At 32.4% G+C, this 10,107-nt stretch overlaps 1 pseudogene; it reads left to right on the top strand.

The window, feature by feature from the left end:
- The first annotated feature begins 1,457 nt into the window (after positions 1-1,457).
- On the top strand, positions 1,458-1,571 carry LOC118607154 (annotated as a pseudogene).
- The last annotated feature ends 8,536 nt before the right edge of the window (positions 1,572-10,107 follow it).

Here is a 10,107-nt window from a genome sequence, read left to right as displayed (position 1 = left end):
ACTGTACTTAGAATTTTGAGTACGCTATTAGAAGAACATCTGTAAATAGTCTGATACATGAGCTCACTTGCAAACATAGCCATATTGGTATTTCAAATAATCACTCCAGATTTTTTTTTAAATCATTTTGAAATCAGATAGCACACAAGGAGGTAGGTGTCAAAATTAAATACAAATGGAGATGAGGTCATTACTTATATGCTAAATTTTTTTTCTTTTGGGTTCTTTTTTGTGAGGTTATGTTTATGTTTTTATTCTCATCTGAAAGATGAAAAAAACAGATGATTCTAAACATGGTGCTATGTTTTTGACAGCATTGTCGGAGCCCAGGTATGATTCTCGTTTCTACGTGAAATAAAATGTTGAATGCTTTCCCTGAAATACAAGTATAGTAAGAATGAAAATGTTAATATAGTGGCAATATTAAAAGGTTTTACAGTTTTTTTTTCTTCAACAAAAATGAAAATAAAGAGAAAAATCCTGAGAAATATTCTGAAAGAATGCAGATATTGCTTTAATGGACAATCTGTGTCCATCCACTTCACTATGTCTCTAGCCTCAGTGAGTGAAATTGGATCTTTTTTTTTCTTTTTGAAACCCAGGCATACAAAAAAGATTATTAAATACTTAAAGGAGACACCACATAAACCATTAAGTGCTGGTTTACTGTTTTGTTGTCATGTAGGACAGAACAATAGAAATAATATGTAAAAATAATGAACAAAAAGTTGAAGGAATAACATAAAAGTTTACATGTGAACACTACACCTAACCAAAGAGAAATACAATTATGGAGCTCACATTTTGCCCCACCTTACATTAGGGCAATGTTTAAGAAAGTGGAGAATTAATCGAATCTAGTGGCTTTGTTCAGTTTCACAGAGAAATGGTCTCTGAGCACATAAACCTGCACTATGAACCCAGTTATTGAATGGGTTCTATTGGTCTTCCCAGCCTAAATAAACATTATCTGTAAATTAGCACATAGAAAGAGCGATTAATGCTTTCAGTAGTCTAATGATGCTACTTCTTGGTCATCGTAACTGTGGATTAAATTTAAAAACTATGTATCTTCAATGCCTTTTCTATGTTCTTCATAGTGCTTAGTTCTGGGCAAACAGAAGACACTCAGACACTGTTTTACTTCTGGCTGTTCCATACCTAGGAGTGCCTGAGATACAGGAGGAAAAGGCTGAGTAGAATCTAAATAACTATCCCATGATGTGATCACAAATTCAAAACCAAGATGAAAAGTTAGGTAAAAAAGAACCTCCTCAGAAAAGAATAATTTTAATAGCAAAAAAGTAGCTGAGAAGTCAACATCAAAATGGAAAATATTGAAGAGATAGAGTTTACTGTGCCCAGAGAAAATCTCTTTCACTCAAGGAAAGATATATTTAAATATTTCAGGGGTGCTATTGAAATTCCAAAATAGTATGCCTAAATTAAACTGGAAAATTGCTTCTCAGCCTTTTAGCTAAGATCAAGTCAATATCTGTTCTTATCAGTTTAATTAAATTTGAAAATTTGCAAAAAAGTGCTAGCAATTTAAAATGGTGCTTGTACCGATAATGATTTATATAAAATACCTAATATTAAAGGAGAAATAAAAGGATGAGGGAAAACAGGACCAGAAAGAAGAAATTAGTTCTATAATTTTCTGAGTAAAATAATTTGAGAGGAGGACTCTCTAAAATTTCATATCAGGGATTTGATAAATTTTTACTTCAACATTCTCATAACTGATTTTTTTATATCCAATAATTGAATATTCTCTTTTTTTATGTTAAAAAAAGATGAGGCAAAGAAAAAAAATGCTTGAGCAATATCTGACATGTTATCTCTTTATTCAATCTAGGTAAACATAGCACACCTAAAACTATTTGAAATTTATAAATAGATTTGAAAAATTTTTTAAATAGAATTCACTAAAAAGAGGCACAGTGATCCACTAAAAACCACTCTTGGAAAATTTCTCAGGATTAGCTCAGATGAAGGGATAGATACAAGAGCAGCAGGTCAGTGCTGTAGAAGTCGATTGTCTTCTTTATTTAAAAGAGCTTCATAAAGGAAGCTAGAGACTGACAAATCATGAAAATTTTTTTAATTTTATATTCTTAGAAAAAATTCACCATTTCATTCGCAGCCTTAAAACCTATACCATTAGATGAGTATCCATCAAGGTGGGAAACAGAGACATAAGTGAGATTTTTTAAAGTGTCAGAAATTTAATCCAATTCTATACTAAAGCGTTACCTCAGGTTTCTAAAAGAAATTTAGTTTGAAACATGTAATCAGTTTCTTGTGTCTGTTAATCCTTTGCACCTACGATTAGTTCCTGTTTATATTAGCAAATTAAAAAAATTAATATAGGTAAAAGCTTCTCTGAGCTATTTTCTCTTTGAAAAAATCAACATCACAAGGAAATTTACTCAGCTTCTGTAAGAACTGGTCATGTCTCAATAGCAAATGATGATGATGATGATGACAGTGGTGATAGTGGTGGTGGTGGTGATGTAGTAGGTTAGGTTAGGTTCCCTGGTTGCAGCCATTCGATCAGATACAAGTTCAAATAAAATAAAAACTAGCAGGTTAGAAGGGTCAAACAAATGAAGCTTTCTTTGAGATTTGGACCAGCGTCTGGGCCTAGTAACTAGGTTTCTTAATTTAATATTAAAAACTATCACTCAAGCATGAGGACAACAGCGATGATTGTGTAATGGCTTTCTATTGAGATTTTTCTTGTCTAGCATATGGACCATTTCACATCACACTTCACAAGTTTTGATACTTCTGACATCTTAATCTAAAGTAGATACTGTTTAAAATCCTGTGATCACTAAAGTGCTCTAAAATATGAGCTATTTAAATATGTATTCTGGGCAATTAATGCCTACCAGTGACAGTGACCAAATGTTTCATTACAGATAGTTAATGAAAAGAAATCATTTCTGTAGAGGGACATGAGAGAATTAACTTAGACTTTTTTCCCCTGGTAACCTTTCATATTGCCACAGAATAAACAGATTTAACACAGTAGTTCTTTAATCTTCTTTAAAAGCATGATGATGAGAAATTTCCAACATAAAATATTAGAGTCTGAATATGTTCATTAGTCAAATTCAACATCCAATTCAGGACTTGCATGAAAGGTTTTCAAATTTATAGAGAAAAGGTCAAATTAGTTTACGTAGTATGGTAAATTATTTTCCCATCTGACTATATGATTTTTTTTTAACTTAGACATTGCATTTGAAGCCTAATAGAACGCAGAACATTGGATCACAAAGGATAGAGGAAACATAAAGTCACTGAGTTAATGCTATGTCTGTTTTAATTAACTACTCAATAAAACTCTTTAAAGCAGGTAAGAAACACAACAGGCACATACAGCAGGATTACAGCTATGTAAACAAACAAATTAACCTTGGAAAAAAATAAGAATAGAAGAAAATGCACCAAATTATTAACTGTGTGTTTACGCAGTGAGACTGTCAGTGATATTGTCTCTTTTGCTTTACTTTCATCTTAATAAATAGGAATTAATTTAAAGAAAAAGTATGTTATTACAAGTATTTTAATTGACATTTCTTCTTACCTAAGAAATAGTTTCAATTTTTACTGCTGCTTTTCAAGAAATGTGACAACCACCTTCAGCTGAAGTTTTGTTTTAGTGGTCGCTTCTGCAGAAAAAAAAAAAAATGCAAGTGTTTTAACAAGTGCAGTTTAGTAGGAAAGACAATTCCTCATGTACACTGCCTTAATTTAGGAGTTCTAAGGTTCAAATCACAAATTAAATGGCTTCCAGAAACATATTTAATATACACAAGATGAATTCTGTTTCATTTTACTTCTCCAAGTATGTTATCTTTTCGGTGGTAAATGTTGGCCTCTTTTCAGTGCATTTGGCAAGAACTGAAGTATTTTCTCAGCTATGCAAGTGATGATTAATGATTCAGTGCTCAAGAGCATTACAATGATTTTCACTGAGTCCTCGGTAAAAAAATATGCGTGCGTGCGTGTGTGTGAGTGTGTGTGTGTGTGTGTGTGTGTGTGTGTATCGTTTATATTTTTCTTCTGCAAATTCATATATGTAAATGGGAGAGCAAGATACAGCTAAGATCACATGGCACAGAGATGGAGAATGCATTTAAATAAAAGTATTTCATCATTCTGAATCAACTGTTCCAACCACTCCCCCTAATTTATGGAAAGCAGAATATTAATATATTATGATGCATAGAACTTCAAGTAGCTAAAAAATAAAGACAGCCCTTCCTTTGCTGTAAGTAAAATGCTCATATACATACCCATAAAAGCAATAATTTTCTGTTACACCAACACATTCTGAGACTATACAGAAACATATAAAAGTAATAACAGTATTTATTGAGTGGCTGTGAAGCACTGGGCACTGAGCTGGGTGCTTATAGATAGTTTATTGAGGCTTTTCCACATCTCTAAGAGTGAGTTGCTGTGCCCACTTTATAGATAAAGAAACTCAGCCTCCAGAACAGTAAATAACTTACCAAGTTTCCCAGCTCACAAGAGATGGCATGGTGATTCGAAATATACTCTGTCTGATTTCAGATTTCTGCTGTAGTGTGGTGCTGCCTTTACATTGCTTGAAGTGGTTGTATTAGGTGGTGAGCCTGAGTCAGAATCTTTAAACAACCTTATCATAAATGAGATGTTCATTTGTTCTACATGCCCACAAATCTGAAGAGAAAAAATCTATCTTGACTAGAAGAAAACTGAATGCTCATCAGTGAGGAAAGGTTGAATAAAATGGGAGTATACCCCACAGGTTAGCCTAGAGGGCTTTCCTCAAATTATATTTAAGGGGAAAAAGAAATTTTTTTCCCCGTCAGATTCAAATCTAGGGAAAGAGAGTTATGAGAACAATCAGCCTGAACCTTCTTTCTGTGTTGAAAATAGCTTTTACGAAACAGCTTAAGCTGCTATATTTACTTATTTCTGCCTCTTTAATGTTTTAAAATTTTAACCTTTAAAATAAAAAATAGAACAGCGTTAGGCAAAAACATGTTTTCAAAGACAAATATTTCTTAAATGTGTGTGTGTGTGCTTTAATTGGTTAGTTGATAAGTAGATCGATTTAGTTTTTTATTTGATATTCGGTTTGTCAGTAGGTTAAGATTTTTATTATCCTCGAGAGCCAGGAAGGAATTAACCCTAAGTATTTAAATTTTTAGAATGAATACAGTTTTAATATTTTCTCTTGGTAATGTAAAAAATTCAAATAGTGTAAACAATTTTAAAAGGTCAAACAATACATAAAAATGAAAGCAAATAAAACATACTGTAATTGTACCACTCTTTGATAACCAGGATTAACAGTCCGGTAACTAAAGTTTCTAGTATGACTTTGTGCATGATGGATGGTTGGACAGATGATTGCATGGATGGATGGATAGATAGAATTTTACATAACTATAATGTCATACATTTATACATGTAGTGGTTTTATTTTCAATGATCATTTTTTTTTTTTTACTTTTGTTAACTTCCTACCTACAACCAAATAACTGCCCCTCACTCAAGAGCCCTAGGTAATTCATATTAGAAACTTGTTAATCTTTTCCATATCTCCCTCATTGTGTAATCCTTTGCAATGATATGTGGGGATTTTGCAACTGTTCCTTTCACAAAAATTAAATTAGGTTTTTCTTTGTGTCATTGCTGTTTCTCCTTAAAAATATCTTAGGAAACCTTTCCAAATGAGTTAGTTTAAATATGATTTATCTTTTTTAATAGCTGAATAATATGCCATAGGGTAGAAGCACAATGTTTTATTTCCAAATGATGGAAATAGTAACTTAGTGTGTTTCTGTTTTTTACAAAAAGCATTACAAGGAACATTGATGGACCTCTTTGTTTTAGATATATGTGTCATACTTTAATGAGATAGATTTTCAGAGGTGGATTTCAGAGTCAAAAATATGTGTATATGGGATGTGGTTCCATAGTGTAGTGGTTAGCATGTCTGCTTTACACACAGAAGGTCCTGGGTTCATGCCCCAGTGGAGCCATGGTCCCTGGTCTACAGCCATGCCACCCTGAACAAGCCCTATGTCTGATTTTGGAAGCTAAGCAGGGTTGGGCCCGGGAAACCACTTAGGAAGTCCAGGTGCTGTAGACATTAATAATAATAATAATAATAATAATAAATTTTAAAAGAGTTGTTAGGATCTTAGAACCTATGCTTCAAAAAAATGCTCCCTTAAGAAAAATATATGTGTATATGTTTATTATACTAGATATTTCCAGATAGATTTACTAAAACCCTGTAAGAAGTTCCATTTAACATAGACATCTTAAATGACAAAGCAGTATATATGCTTTACCACAAGAAATAAGGGACATTAAAAAGCCTTTCTCTTTCATTCCTTTTATTTAATCATATATTCACTGAGCACCTAGATGCCAGGTACAAAACCAGTCTATCATTTCACCTAGGATCCCCAGAAATAAAAATTAATATTGCTGGATTCAAGAATTTTCCACATAGTTTAAACGACTTTTCAGTTACTCTCAAATATATCCTTCAGGAAAGCATTTGAGAATCATTTCTTTCATGTGGGATTGTTGGTTACTTGGTTGGTTGGTTTGTTGGTTTCCAATCTACTCTCCATAGAAACACTGTTACTGTGTCCCTGTTATTGATAGGAGTATCAGTACTCCTATCAGTTGTGCTGGGCAGAAAAATAATTCAGAACCAGTGATGCAGGCATTAGTATACCTAACCAAACTCACTGCAAAATAATTGTGTGATTTAAAGAGGTACAGAGTATTTCTGTTCCAGAAATCAGGACGGCTTGCTTTTCCTGTCTGCATTCATATACTATTGTTTTAGAAATGTTTACAAAATTTAACCCAGACTTCTGAAACACACTAACTTTAAAACAATTTGATAAATGCAGCCAAAGCAAAAATGTATCATTTAAAATATACATAATAGATTTTATAAGGTACCTTAAATGAAAGTTAAAGATAGCAGCACCCCCAGAATTCAGTAAAGAAACTCTGTAAAATCAACATAACTTACTTATTGTTCTGTGTCTGATCATATCATATAAAGCCATTTTGGATTTTATTTTTAACTGACACAGAGGAGAAAATGCTTTATTAATTGAGGAAAGAAATCTTTGAATAGGAATAGCATTGACTTTTAAATTATTGGCCTTATCTTGCTCTTTTATGTATACTCAGAATAGTGACAGCATTTTCAACAATGTTCCAAAAGCCATTTAGCTTACAAAGTGGAATTATTGTGATATGGTACACTTAATGCATTTCTTCTTCATAGCATCTTATTTCATAAAAATCAATTGGATTTTATGCCTTGCATAGAAGGCCCTTCTTCCACAATGAAGTCAGAGTTATTATGGATAAGCTGGCCAGATATCATCAAATGCACTAGAACCTTTCTATAGTATTTATTGTTGTACAGAATGCAGTGTAAGGCACTGTACACACTAAAAGTAGCACTTTCTCTAGCACATCTATTGTAGGAATGCTTTATAAGAAGCTATTAATATTACAAAGGTAGGCAAGGGTATCTTGAAGTTTTTCAAAGAGTAGAAATACTGAAGTAACAAAAGAGCTGCCCTAACACAAGTTTATACATAAAATTTAGCTAGCACAATGCCTAGCCTGTGGTAGGCATTCAACAAATATTTGTTAAATTAGTGAAGGCAGTTCTATATTGTGCGAATGATAACCCAGGGTAAGACACTAACAGACACAGGCAAAGGATACAAGTTCCAATGATGAAGATAAGGAAATAATACTGGATTTTCATACAGACAAAAAAATCTTGTAGTACATGGACTATAAAACACATCTTCAATATGCTCCCTTCAAACTTTAGCCAGGATTATTTAATTTCAGTATTGCTTAAAGAAGTCGTTTCCAAACAGTTATATGTAGTACTTTGGCAAAATATATGTATTTTATAAGTTGACTACAGATATTAATACTGGAGTATGTATATTTTTAAAGGATGAAATAAATAATAATAAAACTAACATTTCCTTGCACTTCAGTGGTTCATTTTCTGCCATCCTAGACCAGGAGTCAGAGACCAAGATTTAAAAAAACAAAGAAACAAAAAAACAAAACACTTAATGACTATCTGATTTCCTTCTCAGCACAAGGGTCCTAGTTCTGTCTTTATGCCTGTAAGAGCATTTTCCACAATTATATTAAGATGGCATCTCTCAGTGATAAAATCCAGCAACAAAAAACATCACAGCAAAAATAATTCCATATTCTATCCAGATTTTATAAATCAGATGCAACATGTAAATCAGTACTGTTACATGCTAGCAAATGTGGTAAGTTATTATCTGACAGCAAATAAAAATGTTAAAATCATAAAAATTATTCTAATGTATCTTAAAACATTTGCATGTCAAATATATTAAATAGGGAAATCATATGCACACTGAAACCTATCATTAATTTCTAAACCTATAATTTGTGAATTCCATTTAACACTGACCATTTCTACACTACTTAAGATAAAGCAAATGACATTAAAAAAAGAGATACTGAATTATATCGCACAAATTATAGCACAGAATTGCAGTATCTAAATCACTATAATAGGCTCTAAAGTCAAGACCTTTATAAGGTGAATCAGGGTCCTATAAATTATTTATTTGTTTGCTTGTTTGTGTCATTCTAGCTGGCTGCAGGCTTAACCAAATAACAAGATGTTCAGTGATTCACAGTGTTAAGGTTTATCTTCATGAGCAAAAGAACTTTAGTTTAAATCCCTCATTGTCTTTAAATGAGAGCTTAAGAAATAGAGCAAAATCTTTGGATTAAAGCTAACTAAGATTTAGGTGGATTCGTATAACCCCGTATTCATAGATTGAGCATATATTGTAAGACAGATGTTGAAATCTCTCTAACTTAGAATATTCCCTCTTCTCCAAAATGTCTTTATAACAGTGAACACTTTCAATCAGTAGATTAAAACAATTCAAAATAATTCTTGGAATCACAACATAAATGATTCCAGTTTATTAAGATTAGAAGTGATTGTTAATCAGAAAGTTAGGAGAGGGTTTCCAAAATAAATCTTTTTCAGCAATTTGATAGAATAATTGCTGACCAATAAGAATCAGTATTGTTACTTATATACATAATTTTTGAAAGGAGGAACACTAAAAGGGAAAGAGGTCCTACACTATCATAGAAAGTTTTCCCTCTCAATCAGGGGGCTTGAAGAAAGAGCTACAGTCCACAAGTGGGTGCTCCAGGAAAATTATTTCTCTAACGGATTTGACACATCTTGCAGTGGATTCACACTGCCTTGGCAAGCAAATGGATTAGCTTTGATGGTGTTGCCAATAAAGCCACAGTCTTTTGTTGCTGCGCAAACACATTTCTCTCTTTCTTTCTATGGCCTCCAGCAAACTACACATGTTACTTTTGTTTGGGTAATTTACTGTCTCGAAAAAGGAAGTTTGAAACTACTTTTCAGAGAAAACCATTGAAACTCCTTGGCTGGCAGCATCAGAATCACTCGCTTCAGAAACATTGCCACAAAGCTTTTTCTGATCAAATGGAAATACTCAGAGAATTAAAAAAACTTTCTTAAATCTAACCAGCAAAATTTCCGCAAACCTTTCATACAGCTTGATTTTTACAAGCCATCTGTTTCCCAAATAGACTATGTTCTTGGCCTTAAACATCCTTCTTCATTCTCCTTCCAACAATGTTCCATTATTTAGCTACAAGATTAATAAAGATCTCTAAAATGAGATCACTTATTTCACAGCCTCTTTAAATTGCTATTATCTCAAAGAAGTTTTTTAAAAATTTAAATTTAAACATTTACACTCTGTTTCTTTGATATATCTTGATACTAAATTCAACTATTGTTTTAGTCAATAACATAGTTTGCTTGTTTAATTGCTTGTTTAATAGCTCGTTCATTTCTTTTCGTGTTTACATTTTCTTCATATTTTAGAATACCTTTTAACCTAATGATAATCTTCTATTCATATAATCTGGAAATGAGATGGTAGATTTGCAGTTATAGGGTGCAGAAAATTTTTTTCTATTGTTTTGATC

This window comes from Rousettus aegyptiacus, unplaced genomic scaffold (assembly GCF_014176215.1).
Source record: "Rousettus aegyptiacus isolate mRouAeg1 unplaced genomic scaffold, mRouAeg1.p scaffold_m13_p_8, whole genome shotgun sequence".
Taxonomy (NCBI): domain Eukaryota; kingdom Metazoa; phylum Chordata; class Mammalia; order Chiroptera; family Pteropodidae; genus Rousettus; species Rousettus aegyptiacus.
Note: the sequence above shows the minus strand (reverse complement) of the source record. Positions and strands in the feature narration are given on the sequence as shown.